The sequence below is a fragment of the Arvicola amphibius genome, chromosome 5 (assembly GCF_903992535.2).
Source record: "Arvicola amphibius chromosome 5, mArvAmp1.2, whole genome shotgun sequence".
In the NCBI taxonomy this organism is placed as follows: Eukaryota; Metazoa; Chordata; class Mammalia; order Rodentia; family Cricetidae; genus Arvicola; species Arvicola amphibius.
The window spans coordinates 77,583,323-77,596,893 of NC_052051.1; the positions used below are offsets into that span (position 1 = coordinate 77,583,323).

Sequence of the window (13,571 nt, forward strand, 5' to 3'; positions counted from 1 at the left end):
TCTGAAACATTGGACCTGAGTTTATGGGAGCCAAACAACTCTGGCCTGATAGTAAGGGAACCAGCATAGGACCAAACCAGGACCTCTGAATGTAGGTGGCAGCTGTATAGCTGGGGAAGACTGTGGGGCCACTGGTAGTGAGAGCAGGATTTATCGCTACTGCTTGTATTGACATTTTTTAACCTTTCTCTGTGCAAGAATACCTTGCTAAGTCTAGATGTAGTGGGGAGGGTCTTGGTTCTGTCTCAAAGCAATGTGCTAGAATTGGTTGACTCCCCATGGGAAGCCTTACTCTCTCTGAGGACTAGATGGGGGGTTGGGATGAGGGAGAAGGTGGACAGAGCAGGAGGAGAGGAGAGAGTGGAAATGGGAGTTGGTATGCAAAGTGCGAAGTCAGTGTCGGTTTTTTAAAATAAATAAATAAATAAATAAAAGCAAGCCTAGGCTGCTTTCAATTCTAAGTGCTTGTTTTGTTCTTCTCCCCATTATGACAAAGAAACTTAACAGAGCACTGTGAGTTCATGTTTCATTTCCTAGAATCCTTGGGTACACTGGTCTACTTCCATTATTAGGGCAACTAAAGTTTTGAGTTGAGTTTTTATACCACCTGGGACAAGATACTTGTTCTGGGTTTGTTTATTTGTTTTTATTTGTTCTGTTTTGTTTCTGTAGACTCAATGAGGAGAGGTGTCCCACCTGACAGTCTCCCATGTGTCTCTTGCTAACACTAGTGACTAGCATAGTTAAGCACTAAATATAATGCTGTCGCTAATTCTGAAAATGTGTAATATCTTACTAGGGATCATTGCATATATTGGATAATATTTTATAATACAGTAATTGTGCCTTTTTATGTTCTTTCTTGATAGTTTCATGCTCAGGATCTTTGCTGAAATTTAGCTATTTAACATACAGCAGCCGTAGTGTCCTGCCTCATCACACCATCACAGCAATGGAGCCAAAGCCATGTCCTAAATGATAATTCAAAATAATATATTGCTATCAGCTGTTGGACTGGGTATTTCACAATGTAACAAAACACTGACTAATGCAGGGTCCTTATAAACACTCATACCAACACAATTTAACTTTACTCACTTTAAGAGCTAGTAACAAGCATCAGAGGACAGCTCTTGATCCATAATCTGCACAAAAGACTAAAATTATACACTTCTAGACCATACCCATATTTGTAATAAAAAACCCAGAGACAGAACATGGGGTTCAACCTGAAGGACAGAAAAGAAAAAAAAAAGAGTCACTGACTCTTACCCTTACCTCAGTCTGAAATGGTGACCCTGCCTCCCAGAATCTCAGAACGAGACTGTGTGAGAGGTGTCTCCTCCGATCTTATACTTCTCTCTAGTGCTGGGATTAAAGGTATGCACCACTATTGCCCGGTTTCTATGGCAAACTAGTGTGTCTACTGGGATTAAAGGTGTGTGTTACTACTGCCTGGTTTGTAAGGCTGATCAGTGCAGCTATTCTACTCTCTGAACTTCAGGCAAGCTTTATTTAGTAAAATACAAATGAAATACCACTACACATATTTTTGTCTTACCCTTTCTGTCTCATGACAGATTCCAACTATTCCCAGAAAGACTCTCCTCTTTTAGAATCATAACTAAAAATATCCCTTTTTATTTGCACACCTTTCTTGGCTTGTTGTCCTCCACATACAAGAAAAATCACAGAACCTTCCCTTTAAACAGCAGGTCCTGACTCTTTAGTGAAGCCAGGGAGTAGACTGGATAGGTGTCATTACCCATCAAAATGAGGACAAGTATGTGCTTACATATGCTACATGTAGAGTGATAATGTCTGCATGGTAATGGACTCTACAGGCACATGTATTTGGATTCCAGCTGTTGTCACTGTTTGGAGATATTGTGGGACCTTGGAAGGTAGCAAATGGACCATGCATCATCTTCAGAGATATGAGAAAGCATCCTTAGGTTCTTGCCATCATAGTCAAGATCATTCCCAATGTTTATACCAAGGATCCCTCCGTGCTATGAAACCTTGAACTAAAATAAGTTGTTTCTCTCCAAATTGCTTCTGTAGGGTATTTGTCACAAAAACAAACCAAGCAACACTCTGGGTCAAGATAAGAGTTATCACTTTCCTTAAATTTAAACAAAACCTTCAAATACTTCCCTCCTCTTGAGCATGTCCACTTGGTACACTTGTGGTATGGAAGTCATGGAAGAAACTAACCAGTTGCAAATTAGATGTAAGTCTGATCCACAACTTACCTATCACTATTATTTACAAGAATGTATGGCTAGACAGAAAATATACCCTAGAGAGAAAACCTATCCCATTTTTCCTGCTAAATTGACATTTATTAATATTAAACCAACTCCTAAAGACATCACTATTCCTATCGATTAAGGCATCTCTCAACCCTCATCAGAGAAGCTATGTTTGCAATAGATGATCAACACAGAGATGCAGAACTGGACAAATTATAGAGAATAAGACTCTACAGATTGTCTAGGTCTAAATGGAAGATACATACTGAATCTACCTTCCAAGTGCTTGGGCACCATTGTGGAACATAAGGAGTGAAGAGTCCAAGAGTCATAGGTAGTACATGAGTAAATGTAAGCAGGGATGTCTGACTGCAGCAAAGCAGCTACACATATGAACATAGCTGGTTGTGATAGAAAGCACAAGAACTTAACACTATTCTGAGTGAGGTAACCCAGACCCAAAAAGATGAACATGGGATGTACTCACTCATAATCGGTTTCTAGCCATAATTAAAGGACATCGAGCCTATAAATTTGGGATCCTTGAGAAGATAATAAGAAGGTGAACTCCCAAAAAAAAGATATAGTAATCCTCCTGGATATTGGAAGTAGACATGATCGCCAGGCAAAATTGGGAACTTGAGGGTTGGGCAAGACTGGGCCAAGGGAAGATGGGGAGAGAAAAGTGTGAAGGGGAGAACGGGGGGAGCTTGGAGGAATGGGGTGCTTGGGATATAGGAAGGGTGGATATGGGAGCAGGGAAGCATATATCTTAATTTAAGGAGCTACCTGAGGGTTGTCAAGAGACTTGACCCTAGAGGGGTTCCCAGGTTTCCAGGGAGACGCCCCCAGTTAGTTCCTTGGGCAGCTGAGGAGAGGGAGCCTGAAAAGGCCAGTTCCTATAGCCATACTGATGAATTTCTTGCATATCACCATAGAACCTCCACCTGACGATAGATGAAGAAAATGACAGAGCCCCACATTGGAGCACCGGACTGAGCTCCCAAGGTCCTGATGAGGAGCAGAAGGAGCGTGAACATGAGAAAGAAAGTCAGGACCGTGAGGGAACCTCCAGCTGGCGACAGATGGGGAAGGTGACTGAGCCCCACATTGGAGCACTGGACTGAGCTCCCAAGGTCCTGATGAGGAGCAGAAGGAGCTAGAACATGAGGGAGAAAGTCAGGAACGAGAGGGGTGCGTTCACTCATGGAGACAGTGGGACAGAACTAATGGGAGATCACCAACTCCAGTTGGAATGGGACTGATGGATCATGCGACCAAACCCGTCTCTCTGAATGTGGCCAACAGCGGGGGCTGACTGAGAAGCAAAGGACAATGGCTCTGGGCTCTGATTCTTCTGCATGGACGGGCTCTGTGGGAGCCTTCTCAGCTTGGTCGATCACCTTCCTGGACCTGGGGGGAGCTGGGAGGACCTTGGTCTTAGCATAGAGTGGGGAACCCTGATGGCTCCTTGGCCTTGAGAGGGAGGGAGGGGAGGTATGGGTGGAGGGGAGGGGAGGGAAGGGGGAGAAGGAGGGGAGGGAAGGGGGAGGAGGAGGGGAGGGAGGGGGGAGGAGGAGGGGAGGGAGGGGGGAGGAGGAGTGAAGGAGATGGAAATTTTTAAATATAAAAAAAATAAACCATGAGAAAAAAAAAGAAAAAAATTTAAGTGGTAAAGACACTATTTGTTCCTTCAGGATACCCTTTCTATCTTCAAGTCCCTTCAAATTTAGACTCCATACATACACACACACACACACACACACACACACATAAATATATATATATATATGTTTATATATAAAAATGGGATATTTGTCTAGCTTTTTTTGCTTAACACAATGATTATCAGATCCATCTATTTTCCAGAAATCAACAACCTAAAGGATGATGAGCTATCTCATGATCAGTGTTATCATAAGGATTAGTTGACATGAACCTGAATATACATGAACGCATGGGCACCTAAACTCTAGTGTCACTTCTAGGTTATGAGTCTCTTATTAATGTTAACCAAGCCTGGTTTGTAGTTTCTGCTTCTGGCTTTCTTCATGGTCATTGTACTCTTGAAATTAATGAAGTTTTCTGATGAATAAGTCATAAGCAATGATCTATACATTATACTTGTTTCAAAGCTAATTTGTAACCTATAGTGAATAATTCTTGGTACATTGCACTGAATCAAATAAACTACTATCAACAAAAAATTTTCTACTTTAAATCCTAAATTATATTATTTTTCATCAAAAGCCAAACTTCAACATCTCTTTTATAAAATCATTTTTTCACATCAAAAGGAAATCAATTTAAAGTATGCACTATCCATTACAATGCCATCTTGCAGCATTTACTTACAAGTAGATTTCTATGGGATTTGAATTAAACTACTATGCTTTTAGCTATGTCCTGAAAGCTATCTTGACTTTGTCAATAGGTCTTTCTTCCTTCCTTATGCATTCCATGCACTGCTAACCTCGTGCATCTGGAAAACTTAAGGGGAAATATTTTGTTTAGCACAGTCTTTTGGCTGGATTGACACAGGCATAGACATTAGAATTAATTTAGAAAGTAGAAATAGATAGACGAATGAGTTAATGAGAAGGACTGAGAAACCAAGGACAACGGCAATGAATGTGAACTCTACAGCATGGACGGGCTCACTGTGAGCCTTAACCTTCACCTGGTGATGGATGGAGATAGAGACAGAGCCCCACATTGGAACACCGGACTGAGCTCCCAAAGTTCTGATGAGGAGCAGAAGGAGAGAGATCATGAGAAAGAAAGTCAGAACCATGAGGGATGCGTTCACCCACTGAGATGGCAGGACAGAACTAATGGGAGACCACCAAGTCCACTTGGAATGGGACTGATGGAACATGCGACCAAATCGGACTCTCTGAGGGTGGCTGATGGTGGAGGCTGACCGAGGAGCCAAGGACAATGGCGATGGGCTTGGTCTCTACGACATGGACGGGCTCTGTGTGAGCCTTGTCAGTTTGGTTGCTCACCTTCCTGGACCTGGGGGGAGTTGGGAGGACCTTGGACTCAACATAGTGTAGAGAACCCTGATGGCTGTTTGGCCTCAAGAGGGAGGGAGTGGGGGTGTGGGTGGAGGGGAGGGGAGGGAAGGGGGAGGAGGAGGGGAGGAGATGGCAATTTTTAATAAAAAATAAATAAACTGGAAAAAAAAGAAAAAAAATACCCAACTATCCACATGCACCCTTAATGATTCTTAACAAACATGGAACACCAAAACTTCTTATCCAAAACGAATCTTTATAATTACAAATATACCCCTTGTTTCTCTCTCTCTCTCTGTCTCTCTGTCACTCTCTCTCTCTGTCTCTCTCTCTCTATATCTCTCTCTCTCACACACACACACATACACACAAACAAGACTTCTCCATTTTACTTTTTGTGTTTCAAATTATATTTTTATTGATGGAGAATTTAAATCAATGTATTTTTGTTCATATTAACTCATCCTCCTCCACCTGTGATGGCTATTCTTATCAATTTGTCTACATCTGGAATTTATTAAACCACAGATGACTGGGCACACCTATGAGAGATTTTTCTTTCAGTCACTTGAACTAAAAAGACCCACATCTAATCCATATTTTTGAGGTGTTAAAGATACACCTTTAATCAAGACTTTTGAGATCTCTCCACCTTCTGCTGACAGCCAATATTAAATACATGGAAGAAGGAAGTTCTCGTTCTTTGTCTGCTTTCTCTTATTCTCCCTAGAAAATCCATTCCTTCACTGGCTTTAGAGACAAGTTCTTCTGGATTCTGACATAGACTGAAGACTAGATAAAAAACCCAGCCTAATGGATGGAATAAATATTGGATTCTTGGATCTTTCATTGTTAGATGGCCATTATTAGACTAGCTGAAGCACAACCTGTATGCTATGCTAAAAAATTCCCCTTTCTAGAAATAAACACACACACACACACACACACGCACACACACACACACACACTGAATATATTTTATATAATACATTAAATAATATAATATGTATATTATTATATTTTCTGTTCCTCTAGAAAACCCTAACTAATGTATCACGCAAATTTGTGACCTTTTAAAACCTGTTTTGTCTAAATGTTGCTTCCCAAATTCTCTAGGGTATGGGAACTCAATAGAGCATAGTCAAACAAACAGGAGTCACACCTTTAAAGCAGACTGATGCTTTTTCCCATTGCAGTAATGAATTGCTCATAATTCTTCAGCTAGGATTGGTACTTCCTGTGCATCTCTTCCATCCATTTTGAAATTTGGTCTGACTTGAGCAAATGCATGCCTTCTACATGCTCTTAGTTCCACTGTGAGACCATCTATGTAACTGTTCTCTTATGTCAGGGAAATCCTGTGTCACATGAATACAAACAGGGGAACTTTTTCCAACATTGCTTGCCTTTACAATCTTTCTGTCCTTTCATGATAATCTCTGAACCTTGGGAAGATGTAGAAGAGATGTAGATGTCTCATTTAGGGTTGTGTACTCCATAGTCTCTAATTCTCTAAACATTCAACTGATAGAGATTGTTAATTGCTTTCTACTAAGAGAAGTTTCTCTCACCCTGCACAAAACTTAACTCTAGGTGCATCAAGGACCTCAACATAAACTCTATGACTTGAGATGATAGAGGAAAAAATAGGGATTATGATTGTATTTTCATGTTTGTAAAAGGATTTTCTAGAAAAGATCTTGGTAGTTCAGTAATTAAGACCAATAATTGCCAAAAAGGATGTGATGGCTGTACTTGGTTGTCAACTTAGCAACACCTGAATTTAACCAAAACCCAAGTCAAGTAGCAAGGTGGAATTTTTCTTAATTATGTGAGATTTTTTTAATTAAATAATTTGAAATTGGATAACCCCCTTTTAACCTGGGTAGCACTTGTGCTGACAGCCTATGTAACTGGAGGCAAAGGTCATTTGAATTTTGCCTGCTTGCCCTCTCTCTCACTGGCAAGTCCATTCCTCAATAACCATTAGAACTTACTTTTTCAGTATTCTTATAATAACTGAAGACCACCAAGGCCATTCAACCTCATGGACTGAACAACTGCGGGTTTCTTGGACTTTCTGTTAGTAGATAACCATTGTAGGAATAGCATAGCCATGGTCTTTAAGAGACTAATAAAATATGGTTTTATATATATATATATATATATATATATATATATATATATATAGAGAGAGAGAGAGAGAGAGAGAGAGAGAAAGAGAGAGATTCATTGTTCTACTAGAGAACCCTGAATACTACATAGGGCCATAAGAAACTAAAATAGTTCTATATAGCAATGGACACCATCATTTGAGTGAAGAGGCAGCCTTCACCATGGGAAAATATTTATCAGTATTAGTTATATGAGGGAACCTCCAGCTGGCGACAGATGGGGAAGGTGACTGAGCCCCACATTGGAGCACTGGACTGAGCTCCCAAGCTCCTGATGAGGAGCAGAAGGAGCGAGAACATGAGGGAGAAAGTCAGGAACGAGAGGGGTGCGTTCACTCATGGAGACGGTGGGACAGAACTAATGGGAGATCACCAACTCCAGTTGGAATGGGACTGATGGATCATGCGACCAAACCCGTCTCTCTGAATGTGGCCAACAGCGGGGGCTGACTGAGAAGCAAAGGACAATGGCTCTGGGCTTTGATTGTTCTTCATGGACGGGCTCTGTGGGAGCCTTCTCAGCTTGGTCGATCACCTTCCTGGACCTGGGGGGAGTTGGGAGGACCTTGGTCTTAGCATAGAGTGGGGAACCCTGATGGCTCCTTGGCCTTGAGAGGGAGGGAGGGGAGGTATGGGTGGAGGGGAGGGGAGGGAAGGGGGAGAAGGAGGGGAGGGAAGGGGGAGGAGGAGGGAAGGGAGGGGGGAGGAGGAGGGAAGGAGATGGAAATTTTTAAATATAAAAAAAATAAACCATGAGGAAAAAAAAAAGAATATTGGTATATTTTGGCCATTCGAACTTCTTCTGTTGAGAATTCTCTGTTGAGTTCAGTGCCCCATTTTTTAATTGGGTTCATTAGCATTTTAAAGTCTAGTCTCTTGAGTTCCTTATATATTTTGGAGATCAGACCTTTGTCTGTTGTGGGGTTGGTGAAGATCTTTTCCCAGTCAGTAGGCTGCCTTTTTGTCTTAGTGACAGTGTCCTTTGCTTTGCAGAAGCTGCTCAGCTTCAGGAGGTCCCATTTATTCAATGTTGCCCTTAATGTCTGTGCTGCTGGGGCTATACGTAGGAAGCGGTCTCCTGTGCCCAAATGTTGTAGAGTACTTCCCACTTTCTCCTCTAACAGGTTCAGTGTGTTCAGATTGATATTGAGGTCTTTAATCCATTTGGACTTGAGTTTTGTGCATGGTGATAGACACGGATCTACTTTCATTCTTCTACAGATTGACATCCAGTTATGCCAGCACCATTTGTTGAAGATGCTTTCTTTCTTCCAGATCTAACGGGAGACCACCAAGTCCAGTTGGAATGGAACTGATGGAACAGGGGACCAAACCGGACTCTCTGAATGTGGCTGACGGTGGAGGAGGACTGAGAAACCAAGGACAACAGCAATGAATGTGAACTCTACAGCATGGACGGGCTCACTGTGAGCCTTAACCTTCACCTGGCGATGGATGGAGATAGAGACAGAGCCCCACATTGGAGCACCGGACTGAGCTTCCAAAGTTCTGATGAGGAGCAGAAGGAGAGAGATCATGAGAAAGAAAGTCAGAACCATGAGGGATGCGTTCACCCACTGAGACGGCAGGACAGAACTAATGGGAGACCACCAAGTCCACTTGGAATGGGACTGGTGGAACATGCGACCAAATCGGACTCTCTGAGGGTGGCTGATGGTGGAGGCTGACCGAGGAGCCAAGGACAATGGCGATGGGCTTGGTCTCTACGACATGGACGGGCTCTGTGTGAGCCTTGTCAGTTTGGTTGCTCACCTTCCTGGACCTGGGGGGAGTTGGGAGGACCTTGGACTCAACATAGTGTAGAGAACCCTGATGGCTGTTTGGCCTCAAGAGGGAGGGAGTGGGGGTGTGGGTGGAGGGGAGGGGAGGGAAGGGGGAGGAGGAGGGGAGGAGATGGCAATTTTTAATAAAAAATAAATAAACTGGGAAAAAAAAGAAAAAAAAACACACACACACAAAACGAATATTGGTATCAAGAATGTACAAGGCATGCAGAATACTGAACACAGAAAATAAAGCCAATTAGAAATTGGGACAAGGAACTGAACAAAGTTCTCAAAAAATAAAATCAAATTTATGAATAATTATATATTTAAAATGTTTAACATGCTTAGCAATCAAAGAAATGAAAATCAAAACTACTTTGTGATTTCATCTTGCCCATTGAAAATGGACAGAAAATTGTTTTTAAAGTTAGAATATACTGCCATGACTATGAAGAAAAGGAAACACTTATCCACTGCTTATAAGAGTAAAAATTGGAACAGCTAGAGTGGAAATTAGTGTGGAGGTTCATCAAAAGATAGAAATAGATCTTCTACATGATATAGCTGTGCCCAAAGTTATAGCTTAGGAATATACCCAAAGAAATTTATAGCCTCTTGTTGAGATTCTTGTGCATTTATGTTCATTGTTATAGTAGTTACAATAACTATGAAGTGAAACAATTTAGATGGCAATCCACTGAGGAAGGGGTAATAGAAAAATTACATTCATAAAGTGCAACATTATTTTGATGTTAAAAGTAAATTATGAAATTCACTGTTAATGGATGTATCTGGAAATAGCTGGTTCTTTTTGTAAGAAAGACCAGATTCAGAAAGAAGAATTTATGTATTTCTTTCATCTTTGAATACTAGTTTTGAATCATTAGAAATATATACCAAGAAACTATTAAGAGGTTACAGATAAGGTACATTCAAGAGAGGGAAGATAGATGGAAAGTCTGTAATGGAAGAGCAATAACAGGTAGGGATGATTAAATAGAGTGGTGATAGGAGAGCAAGGTAGAGTATGATAGTGGGTCCACACGTATGGAAACCTGCTGCTGTAGAAGCTCACTAAGATCTCTACGTCCTCATTTTCAAATATTTTTAAATAATTTTAAATTAAATAGAATTGTTATTTAACAGGGGTGCACTGCACCTATTAGACACCAGAGACTGGCAAATCAAAACTCTAGGACCAAGAATGGGTTACTTATTTTGGATTTGGTTGCCAATAGGGTCTTATTGATCACCGAACATTAATGCTGTTGTCATTTCTTTTGGTTCTATCCTAAAACTTGATGATAAAACTGTACTGCTGAATATACCTTGTAATTAAGTCATAAAATGTGAAGAAATCAAACTGGTACTAGTGCTGGAAGGTATTGTGCATACTACCAAGGAAGAAAATGTATCACCGGTCTCAACCAACTGTGAACGTCATGAGTTAAAATATCAACTACCCTGACGAAATATGCCTAGTGGTGTAATAGTGGCACAAATGGTATGGGAATTACCAAACTCCATGAGAAAGAACTGGTATTTGGCACTGTTGTTATGGACAAAAATTCGTGGCTAGGGCAGAATCTACTCGTATAGTTCAACTAAATGGACAGGCTATTGATCCAACATTTAACGACTTATCAGTACACCTACCTAATGTTTTTTTTTCTCAATGTTCATTCACTGTCTTTACAGCAACTCATTTCTCTTCTAGGACTATCTTGTCAGAAAAAAAATATTTTCATTGCATCTTACAGGAGATCCCACTAACTTATTCTTTTTGTTTGTTACTTGTTTACTTGTTTGATACCATCTCACATAACCCAGGTTGATTTAAAATTCTCTAATCCTTAATTACTTCAATTACTTCTCTAATCTCTAAACCTTTACTATGATTACCTAGGACTTCTCATCCTTCTGTCTTTACCTCTCTTATTCTAACACTACAAGTAAGCACCAATATGCCAGGCTTATGAGATAGTGGTGACAGAGCCCAGGTCTTCCTGCATGCTAGGGAAAAACTCTACTGAGTAATTCTCCAGCCTAGATGCATTAATTTTTCCCTGGAATGTTTCCACAGAGATCTGTACACCGAGATTAATAAAGTCTCTCACAGCACCATGCTATGTTCATCCACTTACATTTTTATGACCTAGTTCCTATTGAAAAATCATCTTCAAGTCTAATTCTCCAGTTTGAATAAAGTATGAAAGTATGAACAGATCTTTAACACTATACTCATTGACATTCTTAAGTGGTTTGGAGGAGCTTTTCTCCTTTATCATAGTGAGGAATGAACTCAGATATTTTAATAGACAGAGACAGAGTTGTTTTAAGAGTATTTTTGTCATATCAAAAAGTATGCTATTTTTTACATTGTAATTTATCATCATCTAAAGTCCATTATACCACATGTTTTCTCCACACATTCCAAAATTCTTTACTCTTCTTGAAAAACAATTAAATTCTAAAGAATCTACCTTTCCCAAGAACAATAATCCTGTGTTTATATTCCTGTTTAAACTAGGGCTAGGCAAACTTTTCTGAAAATTACTGCACACTAAATATTTTAGCTACTGAAATCTGCCACTGTAGCAGTCATGAGCTGCCTGACACCCAGTCGTTATAACTGTGCTCCTGTCAAACTATTTATGGTCACAGATTTTTCATGCAATTGTCACAACTTTTGAAATATTATCCCTCCTACCTCAACCTAAACAGTTAAGAATTCAAAAATATTCTAGTTTGCACGGTATACAGGAAAGACTGGAAGGCCAACATATAGGCTGTAAACTGTTAACAACATTGGAAGAATGGCTTTTGTTGTTAAAGACAAGTTAATTCTGGACATGGGACAAAAGTTACCAAGTAGATCCAAGGAATTTTTAGATTAGTAGATTATAAAATATTTTCCTTTCATAAATAATGAAAATGTGGAACTGCAGCTGGATATCGAATTCTGGATTCTGTTTCAGGATTACTCTGAGAAGACAAGACACCTGAGGTTGCAGCCATCCTGTTCAAAGGGAAGCCAATCTCAAGTTGAAGCTGATATTCCAAAAAAGACCAAAAAATGCAAAGAACTTACTTCTCAGATGTTGTGATAAAGAGCTGAATTATTTTAACATATCAAATGGTTCTTCTGTGGATATTTTTTAATCCTAACAAACTATTTGATACTTGACTGTGGAGAGTTTTTTATGCCCCCACCCCAGGTTATATGCATCTCTCTCTCTCTCTCTCTCTCTCTCTCTCTCTCTCTCTCTCTCTCTCTTTCTCCTCTCTCTCTCTCTCTCTCTCTCTCTCTCTCTCTCTCATTCTCTCTCCTATACTATCTCAAACTCATTTCATTTTAGGATAATACCAAAGAAAAGAGAAAAGAAGTTTAAAAATTCAAAGATTTGATAACACTATGAATCTTAAATCTTCCTCAGAAAATTAATCAGTTACCCTGAATTGGTTGTAAGAAAATTACTTAAGTTTATTCCCACCAGGACAAGATGAATATCTACTGAAAAATCATTTCTCAACCTCTCTTTGTATTTAAAAACTGCTAGACGAGAAAATGGCACAAATTAAATCACAGTATTAGCAAAGGGAGCTCACCTTTTCAAATCAAATTTGCTTTTATCAGTATTTCTTAATATCATTCTTTTTTTCCTTATTTTGAAATCTAGCCTTGCAAATATGTTGAGCTTTCCCTCTACTGTGTGCAGAAATACATAGACCTGCAGAATTTCAAGGATCTTTTTATATATAAATAAGCCCCTGGATGACCCTCTATGTAAATGTAATAAAAACACTACAGCATATAAATGGCTGCAATCCAGGGACTTGACCAGTCAAGTCAACAGACAACTGCTTATTTAAACACAGTGTCTTTGCAAATGTTTCTAAAGTCATATTTAAATTTTATGAGGTTTGTTTCATGAGAAAACAATCTGTCTCCACACTTGTGACTTTAAGAAGACTTAGCTTATAATTTTAGACTATCTGTATAGTGCTTAGAAATGACATTAGAATATGATTATATGAGTAAAAATGAAATATAAAGAATGATTTTTTTTTTATCAATGAACAAATTTTATTTTTTTTATATATATTTAAAAATTTCCATCTCCTTCCCTCCTCCTCCCCCCTCCCTCCCCTCCTTCTCCCCCTTCTCTCCCCTCCTTCTCCCCCTTCCCTCCCCTCCCCTCCACCCATACCTCCCCTCCCTCCCTCTCAAGGCCAAGGAGCCATCAGGGTTCCCCACTCTATGCTAAGACCAAGGTCCTCCCACCTCCCCCCAGGTCCAGGAAGGTGATCGACCAAGCTGAGAAGGCTCCCAGA

The 13,571-nt window shown here is 40.0% G+C and overlaps 1 protein-coding gene across 1 annotated transcript in view; it reads right to left on the reverse strand.

Annotated features, from left to right (window-relative positions):
* Window positions 1–13,571, reverse strand: part of Lrrc4c (leucine rich repeat containing 4C) — a 35,719-nt gene that overhangs the window by 4,825 nt on the left and 17,323 nt on the right. The gene's annotated exons all lie outside the window — the stretch shown is intronic.